The 23,123-nt window shown below is 44.1% G+C and overlaps 2 pseudogenes; one reads left to right on the top strand and one right to left on the bottom strand.

The window, feature by feature from the left end:
• The window catches only part of LOC119841836, a 362,869-nt pseudogene that overhangs the window by 182,544 nt on the left and 157,202 nt on the right, over positions 1 to 23,123 (bottom strand).
• On the top strand, positions 18,952 to 20,940 carry LOC119841829 (annotated as a pseudogene).

Raw genomic sequence — 23,123 nt, 5'->3', positions numbered from 1 at the left:
TGAAGTCAATAGACTAACTATAGGTTTAATCCAGTGTAAATAAAAGCAAAATCTATCTATCTAATCTATCATCTATCTACCATCTATCTACCATCTATCTACCATCTATCTATCTATAAGCAAAAACATTTCATTGGGACAAAATGGGTGATGTGTTAGGATAAGCAATGGTCCTATCCATCTGTCTGTCTATCTAATCTCCACACTCTGCTTGGATGTAACTAGATTTACACTAGATGTTGTATGGAATGCCATGTCAGTGCATGCAATGGCTCTTTTCCACTTACACCAATGTTATACTGAAATGATCCCAGACAAATAACTTACACCAGTGTGTATATCACTACTGAATTTAGCCCAGTGTCTTTGGGTCACAATGGCAAACTCATCAGAGTTAATCCACTTATGTCAATGGAACTACTCTGGATTTGCACTCACCCACCTGAGGTGGGAATCAAACCCTTACAAGTCTTACACACACTTTTTCCAGGGACCTTCTGTCATATTTGGATCCATCTGTGTACTGACCATTGGACAGCCCTGTTGGCTTCAAAGTGAGAGACAAAATCCCAGTGACTAAAATAAGATCAGAATTTGGCCAATTTTCCAGTCAACTTCTGTCAAGGTTCCTTCCCCACTCTGAACTCTAAAGTACAGATGTGGAGACCTGCATGAAAGATCCCCTAAGCTTATTTTTACCAGCTTTGGTTAAAACTTCCCCAGGGAACAATATTTTACCTTTTGCCCTTGTACTTTATTGCTGTCACCACCAAGCATCTAACAGATATATAACCGGGAAAGAGCCCGCTTGGAAATGTCTCCCCAAAATCCTTCCCAAACCCTACACTCGCTATCCTGGGGAAGGCTTGATAAAAATCCTCACCAATTTGCATAGGTGAACACAGACCCAAACCCTTGGATCTCAAGAACAATGAAAATAGCAATCAGGTTCTTAAAAGAAGAATTTTAATAGAAGAAAAAGTAAAAAGAATCACTTCTGTAAAATCAGGATGGTAAATACCTTACAGGGTAATCAGATTCAAAACACAGAGAATCCCTCTAGGAAAAACCTTAAGTTACAAAAAGACACAAAAACATCCATTCCATTCATCACAGCTTATTTTCTCAGCCGTTTAAATAAACAGAATCTAGCACATATCTAGCTAGAATACTTACTAAGTTCTAAGACTCCATTCCTGTTCTGTTCCCAGCAAAAGCATCACACAGACAGAGATAGACTTTGTTTCTCTCCCCTCCAGCTTTTGGAAGTATCTTGTCTCCTCATTGGTTATTTTGGTCAGGTGCCAGCGAGGTTATCCTAGCTTCTTAACCCTTTACAGGTGAAAGGGTTTTTCCTCTGGCTAGGACGGATTTTAAAGGTGTTTACCCTTCCCTTTATATTTATGACAACTTCTGTCTAGGAAACACTATAAAACCTGCCTCTTCTGAAAAGTCTTTCCACCATAGCAAAACGACACAGTGTTGATTTATGTATTTAAGTATAAAATAATAAAAGGATGCATATTGAAGGTTCCAGAAACATTTAAATACAATTATTAAGGCATATATCCCAGCTGCCTTAGAACAGTCATCTCAACAGGTGCTCACCCATCCAGATTCTCACAGAATTTCTTCTAAACCTCTCTCTCATTGTAGGGGTTCCCTCAGCTCCTTCAGAACAGTCCATCAAAGAGATGACACATCAGCACCAGCAAGAGAAAGCAAAACATTGACTAATGCATCTAACCAAACATTCCCATTTCCCCAAATATAACTACCCCTCCAGAAAACCAAATGTCTGGAACAAAGAAACAAATCAACCAACTAACTGGTAAAACAAAACAAATACACAAGTCAACAAATATAAAACCCCAAACTCTCCTTCCCCATGTAGAGCTTTGTCCCCCCAAAAGAAGAAGAACCAAAGGTTCCATGAAGTCCATTAGAGACATTGCTATGGCAATTGATTTTGTTTGGAAGTTGCTTAGGTAGCATGATGATAGGTGGCAATATAAAATCCTAAAATAGAGAGAGAGAGAGAGAGAGAGAGAGAGAGAGAGATTATTGTGCCAATTTTTCTGTTCATGATTCTCTCTGTCTAGTTGGTCAGATCATGCAGTTTCAACAGAGCTGAAGCTGTTTATGGGAATGTGTCAATTTCCTCAAAACTTTCAATGGAAACCAGGTGTAGGAGAAGAAGAAAGCCTGAAATATGGTGCCTGGTGTAAGGGCTAAGGCCTAAACAAAAGTCATGCCCTGCTGATGTAAGGCCAAGAGCCAATGCAGCATACAGAGAGAACACAGACAGAGCCAACGACTGACAAACACCAGACAGGGATGCAGACTAGCTGGCTGGCCAGTGCATCTCCCGCTGGAGTCCTGTCACTCCAGCTGCTAGCCAACCTGCTCTCAGGCAGGTTCCTGGGCTCCACAACTGCCTGCCTACCTGGCTGCCAGGGTCGCGAATCCTCAGAAGTCCACCTCACGGGGCACTTGGTAGGTGGGGCTACCAGGCCCCACAGCTTGCCAGGCACCACAGCTCCACCAGACAGCTGCCTCCCCAGGATAAAGGGGAAGACACATGATCACCCCACATGTCTCCCAGGCCCCATGACTCCTCCTGCCCCCTGCACCCATCCTGGGGCCACAGCGCTCTCCCCATCCCATTTTAACAGGGGTGGGGGGGAGAGAGAAGGCTTCTATCTATGACAGCCTGGCTGGAAAACTCACTTTCATATACATACACACTGACTTCACCAGGGAGAGCAGCTGAATGTTCTGGGGGAGGAACAGGGAGAGAAGGACAAAGCCCCTCTCCCACCCTGCCCCCAGCAGGCCAATCTGGGGGGGCACTTGACCCTCATACCTCTGCTACTTATCGACTCTGGCAAGATGGAATTTCTGGAGAAAGAACCAACAGCCCAAGGGGTCAGGGCTTGGGGTGCTCTGAATTAGGGTAAACAAGGACTCTCACAGGGTCCCCAACAATTGGCTACAGAGTCACTATCTTTGTCCCAATGAGGAGTTAATTATTTAGACAGAGTGGAATAGTTTCAACAAGAAAAACGGGGGAAAAGGCAGAGAATTTTTCCATCCTGATGTTTAGGATGCTTGTCTGGAAGGAGGGGGAGCCAGGTTCAAGCTCCTGCTCTGAATCTGGCATCTCTGGGAAGTATTTGCTTCCATGAGGTTCATTAGTGTTGAGAGCACCAGGGGTGTGGAGAAGGAAACCTTCTGTCATCCACAGAAAGGGTCCCTCCTCAGGAGGCCATAGGCATGGTTCTGGTGAGTGGAGGAAGACTGCACAGTAACTTCCTGGGCTTCTATATATTCTATTGAAAAATTTCAGACTTTAGACCCTTGGGCTAATCATCTGGCCGCGTAGCATTAGGGCGAGAAGTGAAAAATAAAATACCGAGGGGCTTTATAGAAATCTTTCTGTATGAAGGCTGGGATATTTGAAAGGGTCTCCAGGAGCTGGGTGGGTCACAACGATTGTTCAGTCAATGGGATTGGGCACCTGATTCTTTTAAGGCACTCTGACAATCCCTGTCACAGATCACAGCCTGGAGTAAGAATCCACTATATTGTTCCAGACTCTGCAGCACCCACATCCCTTTGTTCCCACTGTAATTGCACAAGATGCTGCAGAATCAGTTACAGGTCCCTCCACTGGGCCAACCGATTCCTGGTGCCTTTCCATGAAAATCAATGGATATGAACCTAGGATAACTTTGGCCCATCCTTTTAAGATGTTTTCCACTCACTCCGCTGCCAATGCCCAGTGGGGATAATCACAGCTCTGCACTCTTCATTGGGGTTTCCTAGGGGATTCCCCACTCAGTCTGATTGCTTTGGTTGCTATAACTACCTGAATCCTGGGGCTGATTTGTCCCTTGAACACAATTCAGAAGCTTAATGCTGTGGCAAGGCCTGAGAATAGATTGTGCCCCAATAAGGCATCATTAGAAAGCAGGACAATCCCCTCCTTAGCCCCCACTGGACGTGTGCAAGGACATGATGTCTCAGTTCATATCCCATTTCCGTGTAACTGTCACAGACATCTCAGAGCAGGTTGGGACAGCGGGCTTGGAAGATAAGAGATGAAGCAGTTGCTTTCACCTCTAGACGAACTGTCCCAACCCAGCCCCACTGAGCAGAGGTCAGTTCCACAGAAGGATTTAGGTACCTGTCATAAATATAAAGGGAAGGGTACACAGACCTATAAAATCCCTCCTGGCCAGAGGCAAAACCCTTTCACCTGTAAAGGGTTAAGAAGCTAAGATAACCTCGCTGGCACCTGACCAAAATGACCAATGAGGAGACAAGATACTTTCAAAGCTGGGGGCGGGGGACAAAGGGTCTGTCTGTCTATGTGATATTTTTGCCAGGAACAGATCAGGAATGCTCTCCAGAACTCCTGTAAAAAGTTAGTAAGTAGTCTAGCTAGAAATGTGTTAGATTTTCTTTTGTTTAATGGCTGGTAAAATAGCTGTGCTGAATGGAATGTATATTTTTGTTTTTGTGTCTTTTTGTAACTTAAGGTTTTGCCTAGAGGGATTCTCTGTGTTTTGAATCTGATTACCCTGTAAGGTATTTACCATCCTGATTTTACAGAGGTGATTCTTTTACTTTTTCTTCAATTAAAATTTTTCTTTTAAGAACCTGATTGCTTTTTCATTGTTCTTAAAATCCAAGGGTTTGGGTCTGTGTTCACTTATGCAAATTGGTGAGGATTTTTATCAAGCCTTCCCCAGGAAAGGGGGTGTAGAGCTTGGGAGGATATTTTGGGGGGAAGACTTCTCCAAGTGGGCTCTTTCCCTGTTCTTTATTTAAGACACTTAGCCTGTAGCAGAAGGGTAACCTGAAGGTGTTCCCAGTGTGCAGTGCAGAGTAAACAATACCAGTAATCCAGGCTCTGGCTGCCATTTGGACACAAACTCTCCTATACATCACTCTCTGATAGTGCAGTAGTTGGCAGATGGCGACACTTCAATCATATGCCATGATGGCGAATAAGGAGATATTGGTCACAGTGAAGAAGCCAAAGAGAAAGACTTGGGCAACACATCCAGAAAAGGAAATCAACCTGGTGTTCAGCAGAGAACTGACCATGGACTTGGGGACAGTGACAGAAATGGATCTGAGGTCTAGAACAGACAAATTCCTCATGAAAAAGTACATGGGGGTGTGAAGGAAGCAGTTGAGGGCTATGTCATAAATATAAAGGGAAGGGTAAACACCTTTAAAATCTCTCCTGGTCAGAGGAAAAACCCTTTCACCTGTAAAGGGTTAAGAAGCTAGGACAACCTCGCTGGCACCTGACCAAAATGACCAATGAGGAGACAAGATACTTTCAAAGCTGGAGGGTGGGAAAAACAAAGGGTCTGTCTGTCTGTCTGTGTGATGGTTTTGCTGGGGACAGAACAGGAATGGAGTCTGAGAACTTAGTAAGTAATCTAGCTAGATATGTGTTAGATTATGATTTTTAAAATGGTTGAGAAATTAGACTGTGCTGAATAGAATGAATATTCCTGTCTTTGTGTCTTTCTTGTAACTTAAGGTTTTGCTTAGAGGGATTCTCTATGTTTTGAACCTAATACCCTGTAAGGTATTTACCATCCTGATTTTACAAAGATGATTCTTTTTACCTTTTCTTATATTAAAATTCTTCTTGTAAGAAATTGAATGTTTTTTTTAATTGTTCTTAAGATCAAAGGGTTTGGGTCTGTGGTCACCTATACAAATTGGTGAGGATTTTTATCAAGCCTTCCCCAGGCAGGGGGGTGAAAGGTTTTGGTGAGGATTTTTGGGGGAAAGATGTTTCCAAACAATGCTTTCCCAGTAAACCCAGTCAAACGTTTGGTGGTGGCAGTGGAAGTCCAAGGGCAAAGGGTAAAATAGTTTGTATCTTGGGGAAGTTTTAACCTAAGCTGGTAAAAGTAAGCTTAGGAGGTTTTCAGGCAGGTCTCCACATCTGTACCCTAGAGTTCAGAGTGTGGAAGGATCCTTGACATGGTTGCAGAGCGGTGGGATCAACTTGAAATCATTTTGAGATTTTTTTGAACCAGAAGCACAGATTTGAAAAGGAAATATTTTTTTCTTTCTTTGGGCTGCTGGAAAGCAGGTTAAACTGAAAACAGTTAGAGTTCCTTTTTTTCTGCTTTGGGGCCAGAGCAGAGACAAAAGGGAATTGTCTTTTGTGAGGGGGAGTTTTCTCTACCTAAAGGCAGGGTAATTAACCTCCTGCACGGAAATTCACAAGTCTTCACAGACCTGAAGTTTTTTTTTTACCTAAGAGCAACTAGAGAGGTTTTTTGCCTATTTGCCTGGAGACAAAAGTGTTAGTTGTTTGGGGGAGGGTTAGGATTTTGATCTTTTGAACAAGGAGAACAGATTTTAAAAGGATTATTTTTCCTTTGGGCTGCTGGAAAGCAGGTTTCCAACTGGAAGTAGTTGGAGTCGGTCTCTCTCCTTTGGGGCCAGAGCAGAGACAAACGGTAATTGTCTTTTGTGAGCTGGAGTTTTCTCTACCTAAAGGCAGGATAGTTAACCTCCTGCAGGGAAATTCACCAGTCTTCACAGACCTGAAGTTTTTTTTTTCCCTAGGAGCAACTAGAGGGTTTTCTGCCTATTTGCCTGGAGCCAAAGGTGTTAGGGGTTTTTTTTAGGATTTCTCTGTAGGTTGACGATCACTCAGAGAATTTAGGTATCATATTCAGCACAGCAAAATTTTACAAGCCAAGTTTTTTTTGTTTTGGTTTTCTGTTTAACTCTCGGGTGTAAAGTTAGTTAAAAACAGAGGGGTTAGGATGATAGACTCCATGGTTCAACAAAAGCTGGAAAACAAAAGCCAGATTTGAGGCTGAGGAAAACAAAAGGAACATGAAAGACAGATAGAACTCATGCGGATGGGAATGGAGGCAAGGGCCAAAGAACTGGAGCAGAAGGAAAAAGAGAGGAAGCATGCACTGGAGATGGAGAAGGCAGAATATACCAACAAACACTAGCAATCCTTCTCCAGGTACCACTTCCCATCCCAGAAAGTTTCCAACCTACAAGGCAGGTAATTATACTGAGACCCTCTTAGAAAACTTTGAAAGGGCCTACCTTGGGTACAGCATCTCTACAGACCAATACATGGTAGAGCTGAGGCCACAGCTCAGTGGACCCTTAGCAGAGGTGGCAGCTGAAATGCTTAAGGAACGCATGAACCAGTATGAACTGTTTAAAACCAAGGTGAGAGTCAGAATGGGGCTAACCCCCGAGCATTCCTGTTGGCAGTTCAGAGCCCTAAAGTCGAAACCAGACGTGTCATTTACACGACATGCCTACCACATTGTGAAACATTGGGATGCCTGGAGATCAGGAGCAAGTGTTAAATCTCCAGAAGATTTACTCTTCCTAATGCAAATGGAGCAGTTCTTAGAGGGTGTTCCTGAGGAAATATGAAGATACATCCTAGATGGGAAGCCCAAAACTGTAATCGAGGTGGGGGAGATTAGAGCCAAATGGGTGGAGGTGGCAGAAAAGAAAAAAACTGGTCGCAGTTGGAGTGGATACCAGAAGGGACAACCTCAGACTACCCCCTACTACCAGGGGCCACCAAGGGCCCCACCTACCCCCCAAGAAACTCTCCAGCCACCTTATCGTCCCGCCACGCCATTCTCCAGCAACCCACCTCGCTCCAGTGATCCATCAGCTGGACGATGTTTACATGTTTCGGCTCATTACATTTAAAAGGCCAATACCCCAAGAACCCCAACCAATAACAGTTCATTGCACCAGAATCACCCCAGAGGTCCTCAAGCCCAGATACCTCCCAGATACCCTTGGAGCGGAGGGAAACTGTGAGTGTGGACAAGAAGAAGGTCACCACATGGAGGGACACTGGAGCACTGGTGTCGGCTATCCATGCTTCCTTAGTGGACACCAATTTAATCAACCCAGAGATCCAAGTGACAATTCAACCCTTCAAGTCCAACTCTTTCAATTTGCCTACAGCCAAGATGCCTGTCCAGTACAAGGGCTGGTCAGGAACGTGGACTTTTGCAGTCTATAATGATTATCCCATCCCCATGCTGTTGGGGGAAGACTTGGCCAATCATGTGAAGTCAGCCAAGAGGGTGGGAATGGTCACCCACAGTCAGTCTAAACCAGGCATCACACCTAGCACTGTTCTCAAAACTTCTACCAGGACCCAGTCAGAGGTGATGGACCCGGACCCCAGGCCAATGTCTGCAACAGCGGTAGTGGATCCACTCCCACAGACCCAGACAGAGCCAGTCCCAGAACCAGAACCAGCAGAACAACCCGTACCATTCTGCATTGCCAACACTGAATCCAGTACTTGCAACCCTAACCCCAGAGGGCCCCACCAAACCTGAACTGGCAGCAGCCAATAACCCTACACAAGAGGCTCAGCCGGAGCCTGAACCCCAACATAGTGCACCAGTGGAGAGCGATTCACAGGAAGACTGACATCCTCAGAGACGGTAGTTCAAACTAAATACTGGGTCAAGCTCTCGACCTTCGCCCATGATCATCCTAGTGGCCATGCTTGGGTGAACAGGACCAAAGACCAGTTGGGAAGGTCATTCCAATGGGAGGGAATGGGCAAGGATGTTTCTACCTATGTCCGGTCTTGTGAGGTATGCCAAAAAGTGGGAAAACCCTAAGACCAGATCAAAGCCCCTCTCCAGCCACTTCCCATTATTGAAGTCCCATTTCAGCGAGTAGCTGTGGATATTCTGGGTCCTTTTCCGAAAAAGACACCCAGAGGAAAGCAGTACATACTGACTTTCACAGATTTTGCCACCTGATGCCGGAAGCAGTATCTCTGAGCAACACCAGGGCTAAAAGTGTGTGCCAGGCACTAGCAGACATTTTTGCAAGGGTAGGTTGGCCCTCCGACATCCTCACAGATGCAGGAACTAATTTCCTGGCAGGAACTATGGAAAGCCTTTGGGAAACACATAGGGTGAATCACTTGGTTGCCATTCCTTACCACCATCAAACAAATGGCCTGGTGGAGAAGTTTAATGGAACTTTGGGGGCCATGATACATAAATTCATAAATGAGCACTCCAATGATTGGTACCTAGTGTTGCAGCTGTTGCTCTTTGCCTACAGAGCTGTACCACATCCCAGTTTAGGGTTTTCATCATTTGAACTTGTATATGGCCATGAGGTTAAGGGGCCATTACATTTGGTGAAGCAGCAATGAGAGGGGTTTACACCTTCTCTAGGAACTAACATTCTGGACTTTGTAACCAACCTACAAAACACCCTCCGAACCTCTCTAGCCCTTGCTAAAGAAAACCTAATGGATGCTCAGGAAGAGCAAAAAACCTGGTATGATAAACATGCCAGAGAGCGTTCCTTCAAATTAGGTGACCAGGTTATGGTCTTAAAGGTGCTCCAGGCCCATAAAATGGAAGCATCGTGGGAAGGGCCATTCATGGTGCAGGAGCGCCTGGGAGCTGTTAATTACCTCATAGCTTTCACCACCTCCAACCAAAAGCCTAAAGTATACCATATTAATTCTCTAAAACCCTTTTATTCCAGAGAATTAAAAATTTGTCAGCTTACAGCCCAGGGAGGAGATGACCCTGAGTGGCCTGAAGGTGTCTACTACAAAGGGAAAAGTGCTGGTGGCATGGAAGAGGTGAACCTCTCCATGACCCTCGGGTGTATGCAGCGACAGCAGATCCAGGAGCTGTGCACTAGCTATGCACCAACTTTCTCAGCCACCCCAGGACTGACTGAACGGGCATACCACTCCATTGACACAGGTAATGTTCACTCAATTAAAGTCCAACCTTACCAGGTGTCTCCTCAAGCTAAAACTGCTATAGAACGGGAGATCCAGGATATGTTACAGATGGGTGTAATCCGCCCCCCCTGGCAGTGCATGGGCATCTCCAGTGGTTCTAGTTCCCAAACCAGATGGGGAGTTCCGTTTTTGTGTGGACTACTGTGTCTGTGCCCAGACAACTATCCAATACCACGCACAGATGAACTATTAGAGAAACTGGGATGGGCCCAGTACATCTGTACCTTGGACTTAACCAAGAGGTACTGACAGGTACCACTAGATGAATCCACCAAGGAAAGATCAGCCTTCACCACACATGTTGGGCTGTATGAATTTAATGTACTCCCTTTCGGGCTGTGAAATGCACCCGCCACCTTCCGAAGACTTGTCGATGGTCTCCTAGCAGGATTAGGAAAATATGCACCTTGACGATGTGGCCATATTTTTGGATTCCTGGGCAGAACACCTGGAACATCTACAAAAAATCTTTGAGCACATAAGGGAGGCAGGACTAACTGTTAAGGCTAAGAAGGGTCAAATAGGCCTAAACAGAGTGACTTACCTTGGACACCAGGTGGGTCAAGGAACTATCAACCACCTACAGGCCAAAGTGGATGCTATCTAAATATGGCCAGTCCCAAAGTCAAAGAAACAGGTTCAATCCTTCTTAGGCTTGGCCAGTTATTACAGTCGATTTGTACCGCAATACAGCCAAATTGCCGCCCCACTGACAGACCTAACCAAAAATTAACAACCAAATGCTGTTCAGTGGACCGAAGAGTGTCAGAAGGCCTTTAACCAGCTTAAAGCGACACTCATTTCTGACCCTGTACTAAGGGCCCCAGACTTTGACAAACCATTCCTAGTAACCGCAGATGCATCCAAGCATGGTGTGGGAGCAGTTTTAATGCAGGAAGGCTCGGATCAAGAATTCCACCCTGTAGTGTTTCTCAGCAAAAAAATGTCTGAGAGGGAAAGCAACTGGTCCGTTAGTGAAAAAGAATGTTACACCATTGTCTACGCTCTGGAAAAGCTACGCCCATATGTTTGGGGACAGCATTTGCACCTGTAAACCGACCATGCTGCGCTATGGTGGCTTCATACCACCACAGGAAATAACAAAGTGGTGTTTAGCTCTCCAAAATTTTGATTTCGACATCCAACACATCTCAGGAGCTTCTAACAAAGTGGCTGATGCACTCTCCCGTGAAAGTTTCCCTGAATCAACTGGTTAAAATCATCCTTGAGATGTGGAAAATATTGTTAGTCTTTATATACTTGGTCATATATTTAGAGGTGCATGTGTCTTATTAACTCTGTTTTTTTCCTAGAGCACCAGGAAGAAGAAATCCCAGCCACCGTTTCACCCTAGCTGTGATTTGGGGGGGGTGTCATAAATCTAAAGGGAAGGGTAAACACCTTTAAAATCCCTGCTGGCCAGAGGAAAATCCCTTACATCTGTAAAGGGTTAAGAAGCTAGGATAACCTCGCTGGCACCTGACCACAATGACCAATGAGGAGGCAAGATACTTTCAAAGCTGGAGGGAGGGAAAAGCTAAGGGTCTGTGTCTGTCTGTGTGATGCTTTTTGCCGGGGACAGAACAGGAATGGAAAAGTCAAATTTGATTGGATGTATTGATTAACAGTTAGTAAGGATAAGGAGGATCTTGGAAACTACAGGCCAGTCAGCCTCAGTCAGTCCCTGGAAAATTTATGGAGCAGGTCCTCAAGGAATCAATACTGAAGCATTTAGAGGAGAGGAAAGTGATCTAGAACAGTCAGTATGGATTCACCAAGGGCAAGTCATGCCTGACTAATCTAATTGCATTCTATGACGAGATAACTGGCTCTGTGGATGAGGGGAAAGCAGTGGACGTGTTGTTCCTTGACTTTAGCAAAGCTTTTGACAGGGTCTCCCACAGTATTCTTGCCAGCAAGTTAAACAAGTATGGGCTGGATGAATGAACTATAAGGTGGATAGAAAGTTGGCTAGATTGTCGGGCTCAGTGGGTAGTGATCAATGGCTCCATGTCTAGTGGGCAGCCAGTATCAAATGGAGTGCCCCAAGGGTTGGTCCTTGGGCTGGTTTTGTTCAATATCTTCCTTAATGATCTGGAGGATGGTTTGGATTGCACCCTCAGCAAGTTTGCAGATAACACTAAACTGGGAGGAGAGGTAGATATGCTGGAGAGTATGGATAGGATACAGAGGAACCTAGACAAATTGGAGGATTGGGCCAAAAGAAATCTGATGAGGTTCAACAAGGACAAGTGCAGAGTCCTGCACTTAAGACGGAAGAATCCCATGCACCGCTATAGACTAGGGACTGAATGGCTAGGCAGCAGTTCTGCAGAAAAGGACCTAGGAGTTACAGTGGACAAGAAGCTGGATATGTGTTAACAGTGTGCCCTTGTTGCCAAGAAGGCCAATGGCATTTGGGGCTGTATAAGTAGGGGCATTGCCAGCAGATTGAGGGACGTGATTGTTCCCCTCTATTCAACATTTGTGAGGCCTCATCTGGAGTACTGTGTCCAGTTTTGGGCCCCACACTACAAGAAGGATGTGGAAAAATTGGAAAGCATCCAGCAGAGGGCAACAAAAATGATTAGGGGACTGGAACACGTGACTTATGAGGAGAGGCTGAGGGAACTGGGATTGTTTAGTCTGCAGAAGAGAAGAATGAGGGGGGATTTGATAGCTGCTTTCAACTACCTGAAAGGGGGTTCCAGAGAGGATGGATCTAGACTGTTCTCAGTGGTAGCAGATGACAGAACAAGGAGTAATGGTCTCAATTTGCAGTGGAGGAGGTTTAGGTTGGACATTAGGAAAATCTTTTTCACTAGGAGGGTGGTGAAACAGTGGAATGCGTTACTTAGGGAGGAGGTGGAATCTCCTTGCTTAGAAGTTTTTAAGGTCAGGCTTGAGAAAGCCCTGGCTGGGATGATTTATTTGGGGATTGGTCCTGCATTGAGCAGGGAGTTGGACTAGATGACCTCCTGAGGTCCCTTCCAACCCTGATAGTCTATGATTCTATGATAGCACACACAGAGAAAGGCATACAGTTACCAAGAACTGGGGAAGAACTTCCCCATATTTCTCTGCAGATGGGCTCTACTACCTCCTCATTTTTCAGGGCAGTTATACCCTTGTTACCCTCATTGTGTATCATTCTGGTCTTTATCTATTTTCTCTTTTTGGAACACACTTCTTCTATTAGGCTATTTCCAAGGTTCCCTGTTCCATTGGAACTTTCCAATTCTCTCGACATCTGTTGGTGAGTCATTAAGTATGCCCTTCTAAGAGACATGTTGATTCATTTCACATCTGGTGATTAGAACATTGCTAAGATATTTCTATGAAAGTTCTGAAAATATGCTAAGGGTGAAAATATGCTAAAGTTCTGAATTTCACTCTAAATTTAGCTTCCTCTTAACTGTAAAGCGTCATAGGGGTCTTGCAAGCCTTAATATCTTTCTGGGCCTATCTTAAGTGTCAACACTCCCTTAAAGTCAATAGAGTGGCATCTATTTCTACCCTCTGGCAATCTGGTTCAAATGCAGTATAAATATGGAACAAATTACAACCCCAACCCAACAATCTTAGGAACAATGGTTGTTCTATTGCGATGATGGAGAGCCTATTTTGTGAGAGGAGACTAAAAGACTTAAGTTTGTTTAGCCTAGCAAAACACAGGCTGAGGCAGGATATGGTCGCTCTCTATACATACTTCAAGGGGGAAAACACTATGGAAGGAGAAGGGCTATTGAAGCTAAAGGACAATGTTGGCAGAAGAACAAATGGGGAGAAACTGCCCCAGGGTAAATTCAGGCTGGAGATAAGAAGAAGTTTTGCAACCATCAGAGCAGGGAGGGTCCAGAACAGCTTCCCAATAGGAGCAATGGGTCAGCAACCTAAGTAGTTTTAAGATGGAGCTTGATAACTGTATTGCCAGGTTTGTATGATAGAGTTGCCAGTGATATCAGGGGATTGGACTTGATGACTCAGATCCTGTCCAACTGTATGTTCTTATGGCAAACAGCAGATCTCACAACTTGGCCAGGAAACTGAAATTCTAAACCACCAGTACAGCCCGATTCCCTCTTCCCACTGAAACAGGACATAGGCGCACCCAACATCCAAAGTGGAAGCTCGTCTGTGATGATTCCACCAAACGCCATGTCAATAGCCTGCTACTCAGCTGCACATAGATTTATGGCACCTGCCGCTGCACTTTGATATCAGTGCAATGATGGGCTGGTTCCGTCCCTCTGCTACCACTGTGCTGTATTGTTTCCCTCTGCGCTGAGCAGGCCAGTGGCCATCAGGAGACTTGGGTTCTATTCTTGGCTCTGCCACTGATCTGCTGTGTGACCTTGGGCCAGTCACTTCCCCTCCCCATGCCTTTGTTTCCCCTCCCTCCATCCCATATCTCTGCCTTGTCTAGGAGGACTGTGAGCCCTTTGGGGGATGGTTTGTGTCCGATTATGCATATGTTCTGTCTTCAGCATTTGTGCTCAGCTGACAGCAGTGCTGTACACAAGATATAGTGTTTGACTAAAGAGCTTAGTTCTAGTTCTGTTAACCCCTTATTTGTCCATGGGCTGGATACAGATAGACAGACATTGTCTGCTTGGTTCAAATCTGTCCCTGACTGTAAAGGTACTAGTTTGTAGAGAACATATTCTGTGGGCTCTCAGCTTTGAGGCTTTGCAGTTTTGCCATCCTGCAGCTTCCTGCAAAACTTAAATTAGAATGGATGCAATAGCATGAATGGGTTTGAAATTATGATATTATTGGAGAATATTAGTGATCCCCAAGCTTGCAGAAAGCTAAGCTTCCAATTAGGAGTGATCAGAAAGACTCTGATTAAGCTGTTTTTAAAGGAAAATTGGGGGGATTGATTATCCTTCTCCACCCCCACCAGTGTGTGTGTGTGTGAGAGAGAGAGAGAGAGAGAGAAATTGAAAAGCCATTTTGGGGGACATTATGGCTGAAATTTACATTTTCATATGACTCAAATTTGGGGTTGTTTAAGCTAGGTGTTGCTGAGGTATAAGCCATGAAAAAGGTTTCTAAGTGGTGATGTATGGGGGTTTTTTTGGAGGGGGGGTATTTTTGGTTTTCTTTGGTTTTGATTTTTCGTTTTGGGGTTTTTTTGTGCAGAGATAGAGGTCAAATAATTGATGTGATGCAGGTCAAAATGCCCTTGATCTGTTGACTTTTAGAAAAGATAGTTCATAACCCCTATAAAAATCTCTGGGGACACCAAACTGAGAATGGTATTTGAGAAAATGTACATTTGTAGTGTGCATGTACCAATGCAGAAAAATAGTTAGAAAGTTTCCATTCCTAGCAATTTATATTCTTTAAAGCTCGACTCTTGTAGGTGTTCTAAAATCTGCTTTGCTCTGAAGTTTGGGGAGCCACTTGCAGGCATGGGGTAGCTTTAGTGATCTAAATTTTGGGTCATTTCTCTGTGGGTATCCTGTGTTTCATCGCCCATCCCCCCACAAAAAACCTTTCCTTCTGCAGTCTTGCACTGTTGAACGGAGAGGTACTAAGGACTGGATGAATCACAGACCTTGTTGAGATGGATAGCTGTGAACTCACCCTTCAGTTAACATCACTAAGGGTAAATTAATCACAATTCTCCACCCACAACAAAAGGAGTTTTGGACTTAGTGGCAGGTAGTTACTAAATTTGTGAAGCCTGGGTGGCAATTTTATTTTAGGGGGGAAGGCCAGAGAAAGAGAGGATGTTGGTCTTCAGGGGAAACTGCTAGAGCTTCCATCTGCACCATCATCCTATCCACCTCCACACACATAAAGGGCTTTCAAAAGGTCCCCCCAGTCCCAAATAAACAAAGCAAACTCTGACAAGCCAGACCCTCAGCTGATGTAAATTGGCCAGACCTTGATTGAAATGAAAGGGCCAGGTCATCAATTGCATAAATAGCCCTAGCTACTCTGAAATCAACAGAACTGTATAAATGTACATCAACTCAGGACCTGGTTCTAAGTTTTTAGCCTCTGGATACCTCTTAGTAACCAGCTTCAAACACCCAGGGCAGCCTGAGCTGTGGGTTCCTCTGGGGGCTACATGCCAAAGGCTGCTGATGCAGTGGAAGACAAATAATTCTCTTCTCCCCCAGTGGTAATCATGTGGAGTTAATGAAGGAATAGGCTGTTCCAGGCCAGCTGGGGCTCTGGTGCCACTACGCTCTTAGCTATTGTAGGTCACATGTCTCTGCTACAAATATATATTTCATTTGTCAAATACCTTAGCCAAACCTGCCTTGTTTTTAGCCAAGGGTCCTTCTAGGGGTGCTGCCATTGTGCAAGATCCATGGCAGGTTGTGTTCCCCCTCCGTGGGGGTTAGTGTCAGCTAGGGCAGGTTCTCAGAGTGTTCTGTTCCTGAACTGATATCAGAGTGGGGCTCACATCCCTGGAGCCCAGATTCAGTTATTTAGCCCCAGAGCAGGGACAGACTGGGATGTAGCCATCTCTGAATGTTGCACAAGCTGGTACCAGCTCTAGAGCTGGGAGGCACTTTCAGCTCTGATCTCCTGTAGTCCTTCACCTCTCAGCCAAGCCTGCCCGAGGAGGGGAGCATGGAGCAACCATCTGTAGAGTGAGTCCCTGGCTGCTAGGAACTGCAGAGAGACCCAGCAACTCGGGACAGTCAGTGACGGAACATGGAAACTGCTGCTGGATAATGCAGTGATGGCTTGTCATAAATATAAAGGGAAGGGTAACCACCTTTAAATCCCTTCTGGCCAGAGTCAAACCCCTTTCACCTGTAAAGGGTTAAGAAGCTAAGATAAACTCACTGGCACCTGACCAAAATGACCAATGAAGAGACAAGATACTTTCATAGCTGGAGGGGCGGAAATAAAGGGTCCTCTCTGTCTGTGTGATGCTTTTCCTGGGACCAGAGCAGGAATGCAGGTCAGAACTCCTGTAAAGAGTTAATAAGCAATATAGTTAGATATGCGTTAGATTCTGATTTCTTTAAATGGCTGATAAAATAAGTTGTGCTGAATGGGATGTAGATTCCTGTTTTTGTGTCTTTTTGTAACTTAAGGTTTTGCTTAGAGGATTCTCTATGTTTTGAATCTGACTACTCTGTAAGGTATTTCCCTTCCTGATTTTACAGAGGTGATTCTTTTTTACTTTTTCTTCTATTAAAATTCTTCTTTTAAGAACCTGATTGCTTTTTCATTGTTCTTAAGATCCAAGGGTTCGGGTCTGTGTTCACCTATGCAAACTGGTGAGAATTTTTATCAAGCTTTCCCAGGAAAGAGGGTGTAGTGCTTGGGCGGATATTTTGGGGGGGAGACGTTTCCAAGTGGGCACTTCCCCTGTTATTTTTGTTAGACCCTTTGGTGGTGGCAGCATAAAGGTTCAAGGACAAAAGGTAAAAGTTTGTACCTTGGGGAAGTTTTAACCTAAGCTGGTAAGAATAAGTGTAGGGGGTCTTTCATGCAGGTCCCCACATCTGTACCCTAGAGTTCAGAGTGGGGAAGAAACCTTGACATGGCTCCATGAGAGAGATAAGGTGATAGACTATTATGGATGGAAATATAGAGATAGATAGTGGCCAATAGTTTCTAGCACTGGATGATCAAATGAATCACAATTTGGGAAAAATTGTCTGAAGACCAACACAGTAAGTTTGCTGTTTCAACTAAATATGTAAGAGTATTCATGTATAGGGCAAATTTAAGAACATAAATCATAGAATCATAGAATATCAGGGTTGGAAGGGACCCCAGAAGGTCATCTAGTCCAACCCCCAAATGTGAACTTCAATTTGAACTCTTTACAATGTTTGCTATCAATTCAATCAAACAGGTAGAGCCAGTCAGAATTATTTATTTTATTAGAGAATTTTGACTTTTCATAGAAGTCCATAAAATCCTCAAATGTTGGGGTTTTGGCAACAGAGAACCAAACATTTTCTGCTGAAAAATTCCAACCAAAGTCCCCCACAAAGAAAAAAATCTGGTTTTGGATAGATAGATGATAAAGACTTTCCATGAAAATTTGTTTAACTGAAAACACAAATTTTCTTTAAAAAGAGTTAAATCAGAACATTATTGACCAGGATGGGAAGCACTGATGTTGTCCAATGATACCATAATTTCAAACACTGTCATTCTGTTACATCCATTTTTATTTCTGTTTCAAAGTCATAACTGCAGGATGGCAGAACTGAATGAACAGCAAAGCTGACAACGCAGGGAATATGGATTGTACCTAATAGACATAGTGGCACCTTGAAACTCAGGGTCATGGTTGAATCAGGCAGTAGTAGCCTGTCTATCTGGACTCTGCCCAAGGACATTGAGGCCACATCTAGACCACAGTTGGGAGCGAGTTTCCCAACACAGCTAGGCAGACTTCACCAGCTCTGTGTGAAACATAGCGGAGTAGATGAGGGCAACACAGGCAGCAGCTCAGTCTCAGCACTTCAGTGGAAAACCGGCTGGATTCTGTGGCTTTGTAGTCAACGGATGCCCCAGCTACCTCTGGCATTTAGGATGCTCAGCGAGTCTGTCCTATTTCCCTAGAATGTGGGAATCGGGCTGTCTTGGAGTTCTAGTACTTTAGTTTTGTGCCCAAGTTTTTCCTCTGTTGTTTTATAGAGTTGAGGGACCATATTTGCTTGATCTGTGAGTTTGGGTTGTAATTTATTCCAATCTTTAATGTATTTGATCAAGGGATGACTTGGGCCAGATCCTCAGATGGTGCAAAGTGATGCAGCCCCATGACTGTAAGGGCATTACACCAATTGACACTAGTGGGATAACACACCTGGATTATGGTCTGATTGCATGCAGCTCTGTTGGTACCAGGTTACTAGAGAGACAAGATGGGTCAGGTAGTCTTTGTGGCTCAAAAGCTTGTCTCTCTCACCCACAGAAATTGGTCCAATTGCAGATATTACCTCACCCTCCTTGTCTCACCAGTGCTCTGATTGTCAGAGGTGTTGGGCACTCACTGCTCCTAATCAATTGAAGTGACAAGAGTTGTGCACCTTTGACATTCAGATCATGAGGTATTACTTGGAAGGAAATAAGGGTAATTTCCTCTGTCACTCTAATCCTAACCATTGACCTTCTCCTTCCCTCCACAGCCATCACACGACATGCTGAGGAAGAAAATGTCCAACCGACCCACTGTGACTGAGTTCCTTCTCTTAGCATTTTCTGATGTTAGGGAGCTCCATATTTTGCACTTTGTGGTATTTCTAATGATTTACCTGGCAGTCCTGCTGGGGAGCCTTCTTATAATCACACCCTTAGCCTTCGACCACCATCTTCACACCCCCATGTACTTCTTCCTGGTGAATCTGTCCATCCTAGACCTCGGCTCCATTTCTGTCACCATCCTCAAACCCATGGCCAATTCCCTCATGAACACCAGGGTGATTTCTTATTCTGGATGTGTCACCTAAGTCTTTCTATTCATGTTCCTTGGTTCAGCTGGTATCGGCATCCTGACTGTCATGGCGTACGACCGATATGTCACCATCCGCCACCCACTGCACTATGAGAGAGTGATAAACAGGAGAGCTTATGTCCAAATGGCAGCCAGTGCCTGGATCAGTGGTATTCTTTACTCTGCTCTGCACACTGGGAACACATTTGTCATATCCTTCTGTGGAGGTAACAGAGTGGATCAGTTCTTCTGCGACAACCCCCAGCTACTCAAGCTCGCCTGCTCTGGCTCACACCTCAGTGAAAGTGGAGTTATTGCCTTTACTGCATGCTTAGTCTTAAGCTGCTTTGTTTTCATAATTGTGTCATATGTTCAGATCTTCAAAACTGTGCTGAGAATCCTTTCTGAACAGGGCCGGCATAAAGCCTTCTCCACCTGCTTTCCTCACATTACAGTAATCTCTTTGTTTATTTTCTCTGGCATCTTTGCCTACCTAAAGCCCACCTCCAGCTCCACATCACATCTGGATGTTATGGTGGATGTTTTCTATTCTGTGGTGACTCCTATGATGAATCCCATCATCTACAGCATGAGGAACAAGGAGATCAAGGCTGCCCTGAGGAAACTGATTGGACAGAGGGTATTCATGATCAATAAAATGTCCATCTTTCTCCTTTGATTTTAATTTCCTTCTGTGCATCCAGGGGTGTTGTTACAATTTTATAGTGCAGGTGCTAAGAGCCATTGAACCAAACTTTGTAAACCCTGCATATAATAGAAACTCCTTCAAGCCAGGGGGTGCTGCAGCACTCCCCGCACTCCTAGTTTCACCACCAGTGTGTGTTTCTTTACGGATAAATCAACTGATGACATTTTTGTCTCCATGAACACATGGTTTGCCATCTCGTTATACACAAAGGGGAATTTGCATGGGCAAAAATGAGAACACCACTCAAATCAGTGGAGCTACTGTAAATGTATACTAGTGTGAATAATATCAGAATCTATTTGTCTGTCTATGAATAATATCAGAATCTATTTGTCTGTCTGTCTATCTATCACAGGATTGTATACTGTCACCCATCACCATGCTATCTGCTAAAATCAGTAGCCATATCAAAGTCCTTAGTGGACTTCATGGAGTCCCTGACTCTTCTTTTTGGGGGTAAAAAATTATATTGCAGTATCACTGCAGTAGCTGTTGTTATTTTGCTTCAATTTTGAGGGGTGTTTTGTTTTTTGTTTTTTGTTTTTACCTACTCGGGTAGGTGGGTTTATTTCTTTCATTGTTCCATTGGTGTGAATGTCTGGGGATATGGTAAGTGTTAATTGATACAGCATTGTCAATGTTTTGTTGCCTATTGGGGGTGCCCATATGTCATCTCTTTGAGGTTTTCTGCGCGAGCTGCACATTTTCTTTCCACAATGATAAAGCTGTGGCAAGTGTCTGCATGGTTGAGTTCCTATTGAAATGATTATATGAATAGAGCTGGGGTATTACTGTGTTATTAATGATGGGTTAGGAAACAAAGAGCCTTAGGTAGACATCTTTTTATTATTGTAACCTAAATAAATAAATCAATGCTGTGTCATTTGTGCTATGGTAGGAAAGAGTTTGTTTGTTTGTTTGTTTGTTTGTTTGTTGAGAGGAAGCTGTGGAGTATTTCTTAAAGACAGTCAGACAGGGTAATGAGGCTAAATTGTGATCCCTTTTAAATCACTGGTGTCAAGGTTCCTTCCCCACTCTGAACTCTAGGGTACAGATGTGGGGACCTGCATGAAAACCACCTAAGCTTATTTTTACCAGCTTAGGTTAAAACTTCCCCAAGGTACAAACTATTTTACCTTTTGCTCTTGGACTTTCATTGCCACCACCAAATGTCTAACAGGGATATAATTGGGAAAGAGCCCATTTGGAAACATCTTTCCCCCCCCAAAATCCTCCCAAATCTTACATCCCGTTTCCTGGGGAAGGCTTGATAAAAATCCTCACCAATTTGCATAGGTGAACACAGACCCAAACCCTTGGATCTCAAGAACAATGAAAAAAGCATTCAGATTCTTAAAAAGAATTTTAATAGAAGAAAAAAGTAAAAAGAATCACCTCTGTAAAATCAGGATGGTAAATACCTTATAGAGTAATTAGATTCCAAACACAGAGAATCCCTCTAGGCAAAATCTTAAGTTACAAAAAGACACAAAAACAGGAATCTACCTTCCATTCAGCACAGCTTATTTTCTCAACTATTTAAAGAAATCAAAATCTAATTCATATCTAGCTAGTTTACTTTCTAAGTTCTAAGACTCCATTTCTGCTCTGTCCCCGGCAAAAGCATCCCACAGACAGAGAGAGAGGCTTTGTTTCTCCCTCCTCCAGCTTTTGAAAGTATCTTGTCTCCTCATTGGTCATTGTAGTCAAGTACCAGTGAGGTTATCCTAGCTTCTTAACCCTTTACAGGTGAAAGGGTTTTTCCTCTGGCCAGGAGGGATTTAAAGGTGTTTATCCTTCCCTTTATATTTATGACAGCTGGAATTTAGCCACTCACTTCAAATGGATCAGGATTTGGCCAATGGCCAAGACACACAAAGTTCCAAGAATGGGTAATGGTGGCTGGGAAAAAGTGAGTGCAACAGAAATGCGTGGGTAAATTCCCCAGCTCAGCTAACCCTGTGCTAATGCAGAGTAGCTCCGTCACTGGTTTGATACTGGCCCAAAGACACAAGGCTAAGTTCAATAGTAACATAAACACTGGTGTATGCAGTGTTGTTGCCGCCATGCTGGTCATCGAATATTAGAGAGACATGGTGGGTGAGGTAATATTGTTTATTTGACCAAGTTCTGCAGGGGAGAGTGTGACATACCCCTCTAGTGTTGTCCGGACTGGTGATCTGCTAGGTCACTCCAATCCTTGACTCTGGGAGCCAGCCTTGCCCTGCTCTGCTGTGAGAACCCCTACTCCTGGGCTGTTCACGCACAGCCTCTGGCATGTAAGCTGCTCCCAGCTACTTGCAAGCAAATGACACTAGCCAATATCTCCAGTCCCAGACACAACCCCAAGAACCTCCGTCTTGCAGTGTCCAGTTCTGACCGCTGGAAGCTGCAAGCTTATATGAATTCGTTAATTTAACAAAGAAATTGATATGTACCAGGCTTGTGATCCCAAGGGGAGTCTCTGACATGTTTAAAATCAAATATACTGCTTCAGGTAGAATAAACAAACAGATTTATTAACTACAAAGATAAATTTTAAGTGATTATCAGTCAAAGCCTAACAAGTCAGAATGGTTACCAAAATAAAATAAAATATAAGCATGCAGTCTAAACTCTCAACCCTATTAGACTGGGCAGCAACTAGATTAAGCAGGTTTTTTCACCTCACTGGATATTGCAGTCCTTAATATACAGATTTGTTCCTTAAATGTGGGCCAATTTCCTGTGCTGGAGTCTTGTCTTCTTCTCAGTGTCCTGGTTGCTTGCAGCGGAGATGGGGGCAGGAGAAGGGCCCAGTATGTGTATACTCTCAGTCCATGTGCTTCTAGAACACAACTCCAGGCATGTCTGTAGGGTATTGCTGAGTGTCTCTAAGCAAGGTTGAGCCAGTCCCCTGGTGCAGCCTCATGCAGGTGAGTCATTGCATCGTAACTCCCTTGCTGGACAATGGCTACTGATGGATTGTTTGACACCTCACCCGGGCGTTGGTTACTTTCCTTGCTGTTGCCTCTTGGGAACTAATATCTGTCTGATTCCCCAACTTATAGCATGTTTTAGTGACCACCATACAACATAATTCTCATAACTTCGTATACATTAATGATACACATATATGGATAGAGAAATGACTTTCAGCAGATCATGACCTT

The sequence above is a fragment of the Dermochelys coriacea genome, chromosome 13 (genome assembly GCF_009764565.3).
Source record: "Dermochelys coriacea isolate rDerCor1 chromosome 13, rDerCor1.pri.v4, whole genome shotgun sequence".
NCBI lineage: Eukaryota > Metazoa > Chordata > Testudines > Dermochelyidae > Dermochelys > Dermochelys coriacea.
Note: the sequence above shows the minus strand (reverse complement) of the source record. Positions and strands in the feature narration are given on the sequence as shown.